The sequence below is a fragment of the Carassius carassius genome, chromosome 26 (assembly GCF_963082965.1).
Source record: "Carassius carassius chromosome 26, fCarCar2.1, whole genome shotgun sequence".
Lineage (NCBI taxonomy): Eukaryota > Metazoa > Chordata > Actinopteri > Cypriniformes > Cyprinidae > Carassius > Carassius carassius.
The window spans coordinates 14,922,987-14,937,102 of record NC_081780.1 but is presented as its reverse complement, the minus strand read 5'-3'; the positions used below and the strand labels follow the sequence as shown (position 1 = coordinate 14,937,102).

Here is a 14,116-nt window from a genome sequence, read left to right as displayed (position 1 = left end):
GGTGCTAAAAAGCCATTCAACTGCATTCCACAAAATATTCAATCCCCTTATTTTTACAGTATATACACATGAATTTATATTAAACGGTGACCGACCTAAAAACTTAAAAATCTATCTCCAAGCTGAACTTAAAAGTTGGCAACTCCGGTCGGAATCTTATATTTATGAAATGTTATATAGACTGAGATAATTGAAAAACAACATTTCATACACATAAGAATCATAATGCTTACATTGCATGTTAATTCATCTGTGTTTTGAGGCATTGGGACCCACTATAAATTAAAATGAGTTTATTCTAAGCTTTAATTGAACGGGTCACAAATGCAGAGGTAGGACTCAGCTGCGCGTGAACGCGTGCCCGCAGCTGCTTCTTCTTCTTGTGCACTCATTCGAGCGCAGGTCTGATTTGTCCCTTCGTCTCACCCTGACACTGAAATAAACATTTAACGGACAACAATTCTGGAGAATAAAGCATTCAAACGTGAGTAACCATTGTTATTCGTTCATTTTGTTAATAACGATGCACCAAGAAAAACGCAACAACTTTGATTTTAATCAGGAAGTGGTTGATCACAAGTTGCCAAAACTTAGTCGTTTCAGGAAGTCAAATGTATATATTTCTGTACATTATCTGCAGGTTACTGTGCTTGCATAAAAGTGTTCATAGTTTTGAATATTGTTGAAATTCAACTGTGAAGCTTTTTATTCATGAACGTGTAAAGATTTCCATCTGCTGTTCTAGAAAAATGAGGAACTTGCAAAGTGCATCGACACTTGTTTTGTTAATAAAGACATTATAGTTAAAATAATTTAGAATTTTTCATAAAAATGTGGAATTACTTACAGCTATAACTTCAACCTGATGTTTTACTCTCTTGATGACACACAGCAGAACAATTGTAAAATAGTCAACTTGTAACTTTACTACAAGATGATTATAATCAGTCACTAGATTAATTCATACATCATATCTGTAAATATTTGTTTTTTGAGGCATTTTGAACATAATGCATTCCCTGTATAGTTTTTGCATAAGGAAATGTAACATGAGCCGTGCAATCTTTGCTATTCTCTTTCTACAGATGTGGAAATCTGTGGTGGGGCATGATGTTAATGTGAAGGTGGAATCGGAGGGGGACGACTGGGAAACAGATCCCAATTTTGAGGTAAGCAGACCTGAAAATAAATGCACAACTCTTATGTCCTAAGGTGCTAATCTAAATGAGTTGTTAAGAGTTAGGTTTTCTTGAAACATAACACTTTTTTATTATTATTCATTATTATTGTATAAATGAAACTGGCTGTGTACCAGAATGATGTATCAGAGCAGGAGCAGAGATGGGGTTCCAGAACCATAGAAGGATCAGGTCGAAAAGAACACATCAGGTAACAGTTAATACACATGCAGATGCTACATGATATAGAAAAGTTGAAAAGAGCTACTGATTTGAGATAATATAGCAGGTTGCTTTAATGGCACCATGTTGCATTGAACTGAAAGCACTGCTACAAAGAGTGTCACTCTCTGCAGAGAGGAAATAGGAAGTATAGAAATGCTGCTGACATGAGTTGCATTTCCAAATATGGACTGATCATTTCAAGCATAGATCATGTCAGAAGCGGAATAAGATGTTGCAATGACACACTGCATTTGAAATATGACACATCTGTATTATTAACAGTAATAATTTAAAAAATATAAACGAGTAGCTGCATAAACAAGTGCTTAACAAAAATGCCATTCCAGTCCATAGCAATATGCAGCATGTAGGAACATGCAATGTGCCTGTGTTTGTGTGTAGCATTGCAGATCTCAGGCAGAATGTGTCTCGGGAACATGAGGTGGTTAAGAAGAAAGAGCTGGAGCAGGGCCCTAAAGCCTCGTACGGCTATGGAGGGAAATTTGGAGTTGAGAAAGACAGAATGGACAAGGTTAGACTGTAAAAGAACAGGGTTCTGGCAGGTTTGAAAGTGACTTCTGTGTGAAATGTGTTTTATATAGTGCTACACTGTAGACAATATACCTCTTTTTGTCCTCTAAATTCACTAATGAGAACCCACTTTATGTCTGAAACCTCAACACAGTAGTGCATACTCTGCATAAATGAATATTCAAGCTTGCGGTTTAAAAACACATTTCACCAGGTTTAATGTCAGTGGATATTTTCCCAGGGTGCTTTAGGGCACAGCTATGTGGCGGAGGTAGAAAAGCACTCATCCCAGACAGATGCAGCACAGGGTTTCGGGGGGAAATTTGGTGTACAGAAGGACCGTGTGGACAAGGTTAGACACGCTCTCATGCGATTGTATAATATAAATAAATGAATTGATATTTGACTTGTTTTTCCTCTTTTATCACTGATTTCTCAAAGTCTGCCATGAACTATGAGTATAAGGGTGAGGTACAGCAGCATGCGTCTCAGAAAGGTACTTTTCAAACAAAGTTCAGGCATTTATATTCTATGCATCTTCTCTATTTTTCTGTGCTTCGTGTAACAATCACTTCTTTACTGTTCTTAAGATTATGCTAAAGGTTTTGGTGGCAAGTATGGTGTGCAGAAAGAGAGGGTTGACAAGGCCGCAGTTGGTTACGATTACAAAGGCGAGACTGAGAAACACCAGTCACAGAAAGGTCTGCATCCTGGTCCTCAATCCATGTTTTGGACTCATTTTGGTGGAAGAAGAGTTTATAAAGCAAAATTCTGTTTTCTGAACATCTCGCAGACTACGCGAAAGGCTTCGGGGGAAAATACGGCGTGGAGAAAGAGAAGGTTGACAAGGCTGCTTTGGGTTACGACTATAAAGGAGAAACAGAGAAACATCAGTCGCAGAAAGGTCATTTCAATCTCTGCTGTTATATGGACCAACATCCTGGTCCTCGATCCTTACATTTGCCCCCTTTTGGTGGAAGAATGGTTTATAAAGTGTAATTCTGCTTTCTAAACATCTCACAGACTATGCAAAAGGCTTCGGGGGGAAATACGGAGTGGAAAAAGAAAAGGTTGACAAGGCTGCTTTGGGTTATGACTATAAAGGCGAAACAGAGAAGCATCAGTCGCAGAAAGGTACCATAAATATCACTTGACTAATGGAAAATTCAAAACCCACCTTCATGTTAATTCTTATGCATTAGTGTCACATCACCCGCTATCTATTTCTGAACGTGTGTGCCCTGGTGTTTAGCACCATAAAATGTGATGTTTGCAACACATTTTTGGTCCATTTTACATAATACCAAATGTATACGTTCTTATTGATTTCAGACTATGCAAAGGGTTTTGGAGGACGTTATGGAGTCGAAGCAGATCGCATGGATAAGGTATACATTTCACATGAACTGTGTAGCATTATTAGCATTATTATGGTTTCCCAGTGAATGTACATCGAGTTATTTTCCACAGAGTGCCGCTTCATTCAGTGATATGGAGTCACCATCATCATCTTATGAAAAGCCTCAGGCTTTTGAGGCCTGTGAGTGTTTGCTGTCCATATATACGTCGAAATGTTCCATTTGAAGTGATTTGCTTTTGAGTAGTAAAGCAGTGACATTCATGTATTTTGAATGTGTTGATAAAGGGTCTATATACTTTGTAGGAACTCAGCAGATTCTTCTCTTTCTGGTGTTTACAGCAAGTGTAGGAGCTGGAAACCTTAAGGCTCGCTTTGAGAACATGGCGAAGGCCTCAGATGAGGAGAATAGAAAGAAAGCAGAGGAGGAGAGAGTCAGAAGACTTGCTCGAGAGAAGAGAGAACGGGAAGAGGCACAACGCAAACAAGAGGTTCACATTTGTCTTAATACCCATACACATATATATATAGAGAGATATGCTCGCTACACTTTTAACAGAATGCACGATAAATATAGATAACCCACACACACACCAACCAACCCTTTCCTTTTTTTATTTTTTTTACACACTAATGAACACTCTGTAATGCTGGTCATCTTCTCTCTTAAGGAGCAGGGCAAGCATGAAGAGAAGGAAGAGATCCAGAGACCACCACCAGTTCCAGCATCCCAGAATCCCCCAGAGACGTTCAGAAAACTGCCTGAAATTCCCAGAGAGGAACCAGAGGAAGAAACTCAGGCAATGTTATATTAGCATTGTTTGATGCACTCTTTAGAGTTATCTAAGTCATGTCTAAGGACTGTAAAACTATAGAAATTTATCTTGGACCAGTAAGCAACCACCTTGTAAGAACGATATAACACCCTATAGCAAGGGCCTCAAATTTTCTTCTGTAAATATAGTTTAGTTGTTGATTCTTGTTTCAAGACAAGTAACGAACTGTCATAATCATTTTAAGGACATATACTGAGGTAATTGATCATCATCTGCTCGGTGTGTGTTTCAGGTAGAGGAGGACCCTGAATACGAGGAGCCTCCGTTACTGCCGCCCCGTCCAGCTGACCTGATCGAAGAGGAAGAGGAGGAGGAGCAAACTTATGCCGAGTGTGAATCTGCCCCTGTACCTCAGGAAGAAGATTATGAGGATATTGGCTCATATACTACTGCAGGTTTAACACACATTGATATATACGAAGTGTGTTCACTGTGGCAATCAAAGAAAAACGACAGATGGTTCTACATGTTCTACAACAGCTCTAAATGTTTGATTGCCAACAGCTGGATTTCCTAATTCCTTTTTGGCTTCTTCTACAGCTGCTGATAATGACTATGAAGAACTAAGTGGGGCAGGACGTACAGCCACGGCCATTTATGACTACCAAGGAGGTACGTTAGAGCCCTTACAGTCCACAGCAGCTGATTGATAACCTCACTGACATTGTATTTTATTAAACTGAGTCCTGACTCTGCAGAGCTACGGAAGTGCTTTCTGTCGAGTTTTTTGTTTTTGTTTAATCTGCTGTGTATTATGAATATCAATCATACTTTTGCAGAGGCCAGTGACGAGATCTCCTTCATGCCAGGCGACATCATCACTAATGTCGAGATGGTGGATGAGGGTTGGTGGAAAGGAACGTGTCATGGTCTCACAGGCCTGTTTCCTGCCACTTTTGTGGAGCTCCAGTAGTTGCTAATAATCAGTGATCACATTTTTGTTTATTGGTCACTTGCAGACAATATTTATTGCATGTTTTATGATATGCAAGTGCAATACAATATTACTAACATGTACAGAATGAAAGTCATTTTTGGTTGTTTTAATGAGCTTGCATCCATTAGCTGAGCAGATGTGTCCATTCAGTGCACACGATTAGTAACCAAATAACATGGACATTCAGATTTTTTTCCATGAAGATTTTAGATTAAAATGTATATGATTATATATACACTACTGTTCAAAGTTTGGGGTCTGTAATATTTTGTAATGTTTTAAAAGGCTCTTATGCTCACCAAAATACAGTGATATAGTTGAAATATTACAATTTAAAAAAAAATTTCTTTTGTTATTATTTCAATGTATTTTTTTAGCAGTCAGTCATTATTTAAAGTCTCAAGTGTCACATGATCCTTCTGAAATCATTCTAATATGCTGATTTGGTGCTCAAAAAGCATTATCAATGTTGAAAACAGTTGTGCTGATTGATATTTGTGTGAAAACCGTTCATATTTGGTTTACGTCTCTTGATGTATAGTAAGTTCATAAGAGCAGCATTTATTTGAAATAGAAATATTGTAACATGCATGTTTTTACTGTTGCTTCTGATCTGTTCTAGTGCATCTTTTCTAAATTACAGTATTCATTTCAATATAAAAATACTGCCCCCAGACTTTTGAACGATAGTGTATATAAAAAAAACATGTTTGTCACAATTTTCAGTTACTTTTTTTTTAGCTGATTCCCAGTCTTACAATATGAAAAATAGATTTTTGAAAGTGCTAATATTCCATGTAATCTCTCAGATAATAGGATGTCAAATATTATAGTAATTATATAACGTTGTTAATAGTTTTAAATGAGGAATGTTATGTCAGTTAACAGTTTTCTAAACCTTTATGCATTGAATCAGATTTACAAATGTACCAATATATTAAATTGTTTGCAGAATTAAAATGTACTGCTATAAATAATTTTGGTTGGTGCAGAGTTTAAATTTACAAGTATACCATGCTGCCTTAGAAACACAAGCCACTGGCCTGGCTTATGCTTGTCTCTTTATTGCCTCAATGCTATGCAGTTTTGTTGACTGCAAAATAAAACTGAATCCCCCAGAAAGGTATATTGGATTTTTACTTCATAGTAAAGCAGACCTACAGAGTGAGAGATTGAAGTAGAGAGAAAAAATGTGTATTTCACTGGAAGAGTCAGTTGTGTTGTACAATGCGGGTGACTTAATTTTTTGCATAAACGTTCCATAGAAATGTACAAAATGCACATGTAAACGATGGACAGCAAAGCTCCTGTAGAGCTGTGTCAGACGTAATGTCCGTGCACAAGCAGATCAGTTCATCTACCAGGCGAGCCCCTTCTTTATCTTAGGTTTTCCTTTTGTAGCCATACGTTTGGCTTTCACCTTCTTTATATGCCTTTGGTTCATCCAGACCGGATACCGTCCTTGATCGTCCAGCATTGTCTTTTTACTGCGTTTAGTGTCTAAATCCATCTTCCCACCATCTGCTGCAAAGCAACAACAGATCTGCATTTAATATGCTGAAACACAACATAAGTCGAATTGCTAAATGTTTCTGTAAAAGCTCACCATTTTCTTCCTGCATCTCCACATTCTCCGGCTTCTCCTTCACTTTCTCAGGCGGCACCACGGTGGCGATCTCAGCCACATCTTTCATGGCGATCTCTCCTTTCCCAGCACTGCTTTGAGTCGAGCCAGTTCTTTGGGTGCAACTTTCTTTCTTTTCTCTGCCCTCATCTTTCTCCTCCGCTTGCTACGCAAACTTTTTGACATCCTGATGGAAACTGAGGAGAGAAGACAAAGATAGTAACAAAAGAACACAATGTTTCTTCATATTTTTCCATGATCATTTTGGGTGTCTACCTCATTTCACTTCATCATCTCTTTATAAGAGAAGCTCCATGAACTGAATTGTTATTAAAACACCTAAAATGTGCAAATGTTGGTCACTCCATAAGCATAATAATAATAAAACACCAATACAGAAAACACATGACCTGATAACAATGATTATTCATATTCTTAACATATCTGTTATCCTGATGCAAGAGACCCGCGTAAGAAAAATTAGAAATAGATGTTCGTTAACCATCTCACATATGCAAAAATAGCTTTTTTTTATTCTAATAGATATCAGGGACAAACACCGCTCACATGCGTGAATACTACAAATACACGGACTTGAATATTTATTGGTGTGTTAAAGCTAGTATTTACATTCGCAGTGTGTAACTTACATATATCTTCAGAACACCTCTGGATACACGTGTGTGTGTGTGTGTGTGTACGGCTGCCGCGCTAAGCACATTCTTTACGACAGTTAAATGTATTTTTAATTTATTTTCTTTGCGACAAAACATCGCATGTTTACGGCTCGTGTGGTCGCGCGCTTAGTCCAGTAGAGGGCAGCAGAACGGCGGCCTGCTTTTAACATCTTATAAACGTCAAAATACCAGGTTAGTTAAAATACAAAACAAAAACATGTATATTATAAATTCACAATTGTATCTTAAGATGTTCTTCCTCCGAAAAAGAGCTTTGTTTTTATTTATAGGGGAAATACTTTCTAAATCCCAGTTTTACATAAAGAGTCAGCTACAAGTAACTTAAGTTGATTTTCCCAAAAGATGTAAACACTGACTGTTGCTCTCTACCATATGTTCAGTTTGTACTTTTGACCCGCCCAAAATGTCAACTTTAGGCTGAATTAATAGTGTTGCTGGACAAAATGTGTGACTCGGGGCAGATGGATGACGTATTGTGTTTGTAAAAAGTCGTTTGAGACAACTCCATCCAGTGACATTAGCTGTGCTGAAATGACCGCCTCACCTTCCCAAACCACAGTAAAAGTCAAAACAAGTGCAGGTTTCTTTACTGTTAATAAAGTTTGGTGGGTTAGCATGGCCCAGTTTAGCCCCTAATGTTAGATACCATGTTCAGATTTAGTTTGGGCTTGTATTTTGACATTAAAGCTGAGTGAAATGTTGCAGTTAGAGCCAATCAGTGTTATCATGATGTTTTTTCCTGCGTCTGTATTAAAGAAAAAAAAAAATGTCAAATTACTTTTTTGAATTGTATTAAGCAATTGGAGAAGACTGTCACAGGGGTTTTCAAACTATGGTCCAGGGCCTCCAAGGGGTGCACAAAAGGATTCAAGGGTGTCAGTAGAAACGCTAAGATGCATTATTATTATTATTATTATTATTATTATTATTTCAGGGCTGTTAAAGGTGTAAAACTGCTCTGAAAGGATATGTACGTTTACATTGTTTCTCCTCAGGTTTATACAAAGCCAGTATCTTCCAGATAATAATTAAGTTATTTTATATTTGTGCATTTTATTTATTTATTAAATGGTGATGTTTTTATTACTTATTTTAATAATGTTATTGTATTCTTATTTTAATTTTTGTATTTGTGTGTGTGTGTGTGTGTGTGTGTGTGTGGCTATAACTATACAGTGCCCTCCAAAAGTATTGGAACAGTAAAGACAGAATTGCTTTCTCTGCTGTGGAGTCAAGACATCCGCAAACATGATTAAAAGAAGAAAATGACACATAACTACAGAATGTCACATTTTACTATTAGCTGTTTCAACACATACATGTTTAACCAAATAAAAATTACAGCACTTTTAGAGTTCAGGACGGTTTAACTTAAGGCAGATGTAAAAGATTAAAAGCTAATATTTAGTTGCAGATCACTTACATGAGTCTGTGACCCATAGACATCACCAGACTCTTGGTCTTTGATGCGGCCAAGTTTAGTCTCCTCTTCAGCTGGTGAAATGAATGTTCAATCGGATTTAAATCAGGAGATTGATTTGGGCAATCTAAGACTTTACATTTCTTTGCCCTGGTAAAGGCCTTGACTGAACTGGCAGGGTGTGTTGGGTCATTGTCCTGATCCAATATGCAGTGCTTTCTAATGATTTTTCTTGAATATTGGTAGCCGAGATGATTTTGTACCCTTCCAAATTCATTCTGCTACTGTCTTCATTCATTAAGTCATCATTAAAATGAAGAGGTCCTGTTCTAGATACAGCCATGCATGGCCATGCCATGACACCACATCCACCAAGCTTTACAGATAAGGCTGTATGCTTAATATAATTTACAGTTCCCTTTTTTCTCCACACTTTTGCTTTCCCATCACTTAGATGAAGGTTCATCTTTGTCTAATCTGTTCCCCTTGGTGCTAACATCATTAGCACATTTACAGTGGACTCCATCCAGCTTTTTTTTTTAAATAAATAAATCCCAGTATTGTAATATCCCTCTCTAGGCCCACACCTCTTTGTAAGTAGATTTTGGTAACACCTCATAGATAAAAACAAACTAACAGAGCATAACCTGCAACCAGTCTGCCATGGGACCAGCAAGCACTCGCATCAGGAGTCAAAATTGAAAAGCCCATCTGCTGGGCTGTTCCAGTGACATTGCCCTTGGCAGTCAGCTGAGGTCTCTTTGCAGCGGGGGGAGTTGTGTACATTGTTGTGTGTTTTGATTCCCCAATTATTGTTCCTTCAGTGAGAGTGACGTGGCCGTATGTGGAATAATTAAGTCCCAGGACATCATGTTCTGAAATGATCAGCATGCAAACGGCACACATGAACACAGAGTCTGCGGCTCTCTTGCACGCGCGCTCACTACTTGTATGTGTCCTCCTATTGGATATCTGAACCTAGCATTGGCGGTAACTGTGTAATTTAGCAAAGGTTTTTGTATCAAGACTTATGGGATTGTATTTAGATAAACAGTCACACAATAGCATTCTTCTAAGGCAGCATCTGAATTGAAATGAAACCACACAGCACGCAAATTAATGCCACGCAAATTAATTCAAAATGTGACATTGTCGCAAAAACGTTGATATTTTTGAATGTTACAAAGGATGGTTTTGCAGAGATACATGCATGGTACTAAAACATGGTGCTCAAGTTAAAAGTAGTTAAAAAAACGTGTTTATATACCTTGCAATTGTTATTTTTGTTGTTTACATCCCACTGCCATGCAATGTTTTTAAATGCAAAAACAGGGGCCAGATGTCTTTGACCTCATGTCTTGCATCTTTTCCAGAATTGTGTGCATGACTATATTATACAAACCGTTAAACTTTTTAAAAACATATCTTGCTTTTTTTATTTTTTATTTCATTGCATCATGTCTTGCATTTTTAAATGTAGAAAAAGCTTTTTTCAGCTTTTTTGCATTTTACTGCTCTTTTTTTCCATTGAATTAAATAGAAATGTGACAGATGAACTCTTATTTTAAAAGAAGCTCAAAAATGTTTGTCTAGACTTTGTGATTTTTGTCCCACTAACCCGTGTTTTACATTTTGAAACACAAAAAATTGCATTCTGTGTGAGCGGCCTCTTAGCAACTAACTACTTATGTAGAGTAGACAATAGACAACCAGGTGTCTCAGATTTGGGAACTGTGCTACAGACTTCAAAACTAAACTAAAAGAGTGCGGTCATGCCCTTCACTTCTTGTTCTTGTTCATTCATTGCATCTCTTGCTACTCTGAACCTGCAGATCCATCTCCAGAGGATTCACAGAGAGGCCTGCCATCATCCCCAGGCCTCTGGTTTCTAGAGACAACTGATGCTATTTGGTATCATTTGGAACGTTAACACTCACGAGGGACGTTGCTCTGGGTTTGGTCTCCATGGAGCTAAATTATAATGACAAGCATCGCCTGAACAGCATCCTGAACCCAGGTGAATCTAAACGCAAAGCCTCTGTTTAGTAGATTTTAGGGTCAAGACAGTTTGCAAGTTTCCAGGTGTTCCATCTATCACACTTTAAATACTCATTTGAGCCAGTGGGTTTACTTATTTACAGTTTATAGCGTAATATGGCAGCCAAATATGAGGAGAGTTTCACCCTTCATAACCTGCTCCTTGTAAAAAAAAAAAAGATTAGTTCTGGGGAATTTTTATTATGATATCATACCCCACGACTGCCGTGAGTGATGTTAAAGGCCAGTCTATCACAGTATTATTAGAAATCGCACACTTACGACCGCAGGCTACATTCCGCAATCTCTTTTACTTTTTCATCACAGTGGAGTTGATTACTCTGTAATGGTGGGTTATGTGATTCTATGTGTGTGTGTGTGTGTGTGTTTGGTTGAAGGCAGCATTGGTGTGTCATGCACTTTGATTGTGGTTTTTTCTGGTTTTAAAATCAATTTGTTGAGTGAGGTTTTTTTTGCATGCCTGTAGCATTTTTTCCCCACATATTGACTCAAGATGAGAAGAATGTTCATGTTTTAAAGAATTGCTTTAAAAGAGTTATCTCTCTCTCTCTCTACCCTCTCTTTGGGCGATTAAAAAAAAATATGGACAATATACATGAGTTCCTGAAGCTAATACTTAACAACAGTAGATTATCTCATACATGCTGGTGAGGTTGTGAAAAACCAACAGAACCAAGTTCAACTTGCAAAAATATAATTCTCAGTTTCTTCTATACTAGTGACACCCCAACCAATAATAATGCATATTATTATTAAATTGTTTTAATTAAATAATGTAGTTTTTACTCTAAATTTTTTTAAATAATAATAATTAAAATGGTTTCTGCATATAAAAGTAAAAAGTATCCAGTGATATAGTGTGACAATCAGAAAGTGTCCAAACATAGTGTAACTTAGTGTGCAATATAGAGTAAGTGTTAAACATTTTTAACAAGGATTAAATCCCTCCGACATGTGCACTAATCTCACACTTATTTGTAATCAACTGATGTAAACAATACGACAAACAAGATGCATTTGTACCCAAGACAGAAATGCTGTCCAATTCAGTCAGCTAATAGCATTTAAGCAGCCCATCTGTGCTGTTGCTCATGTGCTGCTCTTGTTAAACTCACACATGGCTTCCAATGATCTCTTTTTAGTGGCCAAATGAACCTTGGAAGGTGGATTTCAACATGTACATTCACTGAAAGGAATCTTACTTTAACTACCAGGGAGTAAGTATTATGCATCACTGCATGTTTAAATGAAAAGCAATGCATGCTGATACTGTTGGGATTAATTATTCATGACCATCATTAACCTACCAATGACGTGCACCAATCATCGGTTTGAATATACGTTGCCATGGTGAAGTGATTCAAATGTATGCAATATATGGAGATGAATAATGAATGGAATGTGTGTAGTCGTTTGATTTTAATGAGTCACAGTTTGACTCTGTTCACTGGTTCATAGCAGAACTGACATATGGTTTATAAACACTTTGATTAGCATTTCCCCAATGAATTAGACGTGCTTGCAAGGCAGCAAAAGAATAGTGTTGTATAGGAAAGATTTGATTTAGACTTCTGGGCTGTATTTTATTTTAAGGTGTCATTGTTACAGTGTAAATACTCATTTAAGTACTGAGTAATATTAGTTAAATACATGTACTTACTATATGGTTAGGATTAGGATTAGGGTTTGGCTCAGGGTTACTTGCATGTAATTTTGCATAATTAATTGTTATTATAATAGTAAGAACGTGCTACTTGTGTAACAAAGACACGTTAAAATAAAGTGTTACCAACTTCTGTTCAGATTACTTAGTGAATTGTATGACATTTAGCACGTCTTCAACACAAATTTAGGCTATAAGCAATTATAAGATATGCAAGGAAAAAAGACCAATCACAATTATGCTATTAGATCTAGAGAAGAAGACTAAATGCAATTCAGTATGCAAATACAGATGATGCCATCACTGGTGGTTACACTGGACATTCAAATCTATGTCAGAAAGTATATTTTCACCCTTTAATACTATTTTTAAAATTACATTAAATATTACATATTAGGCTATAGTTATCTACATAATGGGTCAAATGCTGTGTTTAATTAATAGATTAAAAATAAATTGAGGTTTACTTATCCTAAATAGAATGTATGAGGAATATCAGTGTCTTTTAGAAATCTATGAAATGTCTTTCAGAAATATGACCAGCCATTGCTTATTCCAGATGGATTTTGACTGCATCATCCATAAAAATATCCAGACTTTGTTGTTTCAGATTTAAAACATAAGGATTAAAGATAAGGATGTAAGAAAAAAAGAAAAGTAAATTTATATTTTTACAATTTTTATGATAAATATTTTAAGAACTTGGTATTGATAGAAAAAAATTCTTATATTATATATAAATGCCCAGAAAGATAAAGAAAAAAAATCATTGGTTTGCATGACTTTTCAGTTATAGAAAACACACTTTTCTTATACATTTTTATTATTATTTTATGTGTGTATATATATATATATATATATATATATATATATATATATACTGTATATATATTTATATATATATACTGTATATAGTCATGTAGTCATGCATTTTAAATATATATATATATATATATATATATATATATATATATATATATAGCTTGAATATATAGCTAAACACCTTGGGTGTTTCAAAGAAAAAGCAGTTTATGGGGTACATTGAAATAAGAAATATCTTGAAATTAATTTGTTTTGGCTTATTTTAATACTTGCCTTGTCTTATTAAAAAAAATTAGGTAATCTTTAGGGCCTTTTTTTTTAATTTTAACAATTTGCTTAGGCCCCTACTTGATAACCACTGGCTTATTCACTATTAAACAGCTTTCTGGGTGTTGAATGAAATGCTGTGGTATGAATTCCACACATTTAGCTTACACTTGCACTTCATGACACGTTTCATGGTGCTGTCACGTTTCATAATCACTCAATCAGCACGTGTTATCCACTAGTGCACGCTCTTACCTTGAGGTGACACTTGTTCTGTACCTTCAGAATAGGCCACTTATATAAGCCCTGCTTTTCTGCAAAGCAAACAGCATGCCGCTCCTGCCCAACAGGGGGAGCATCACCTGGGGGGTCTGAATCTGCAGATGTACAGTTGGGTGGCTGCCACATGAGAGTGCAGGAATATGCCAGGCTGAGTGCTCTGCCCTGGGCTTCAGTGCCACTACTGCCCATCCGGGGACACTGGCAGGCCACCACGAATT

General features: G+C 36.7%; 1 protein-coding gene and 2 pseudogenes across 1 annotated transcript in view; 2 read left to right on the top strand and 1 right to left on the bottom strand.

Moving 5' to 3' along the window:
* The first annotated feature begins 477 nt into the window (after nt 1–477).
* Nucleotides 478–6,186, top strand: LOC132105872 (src substrate protein p85-like; annotated as a pseudogene).
* On the bottom strand, nt 5,774–7,373 carry LOC132105871 (protein LLP homolog; annotated as a pseudogene).
* Nucleotides 7,374–7,482: 109 nt separating this feature from the next.
* LOC132105870 (liprin-alpha-2-like) overlaps nt 7,483–14,116 on the top strand; it is a 216,017-nt gene continuing 209,383 nt past the window's right edge. The window contains exons 1-2 of the mRNA XM_059511341.1: nt 7,483–7,557; nt 10,639–10,823. The gene's annotated coding sequence lies outside the window, so the exon portion shown is untranslated. The remainder of the gene's footprint in view (nt 7,558–10,638; nt 10,824–14,116) is intronic.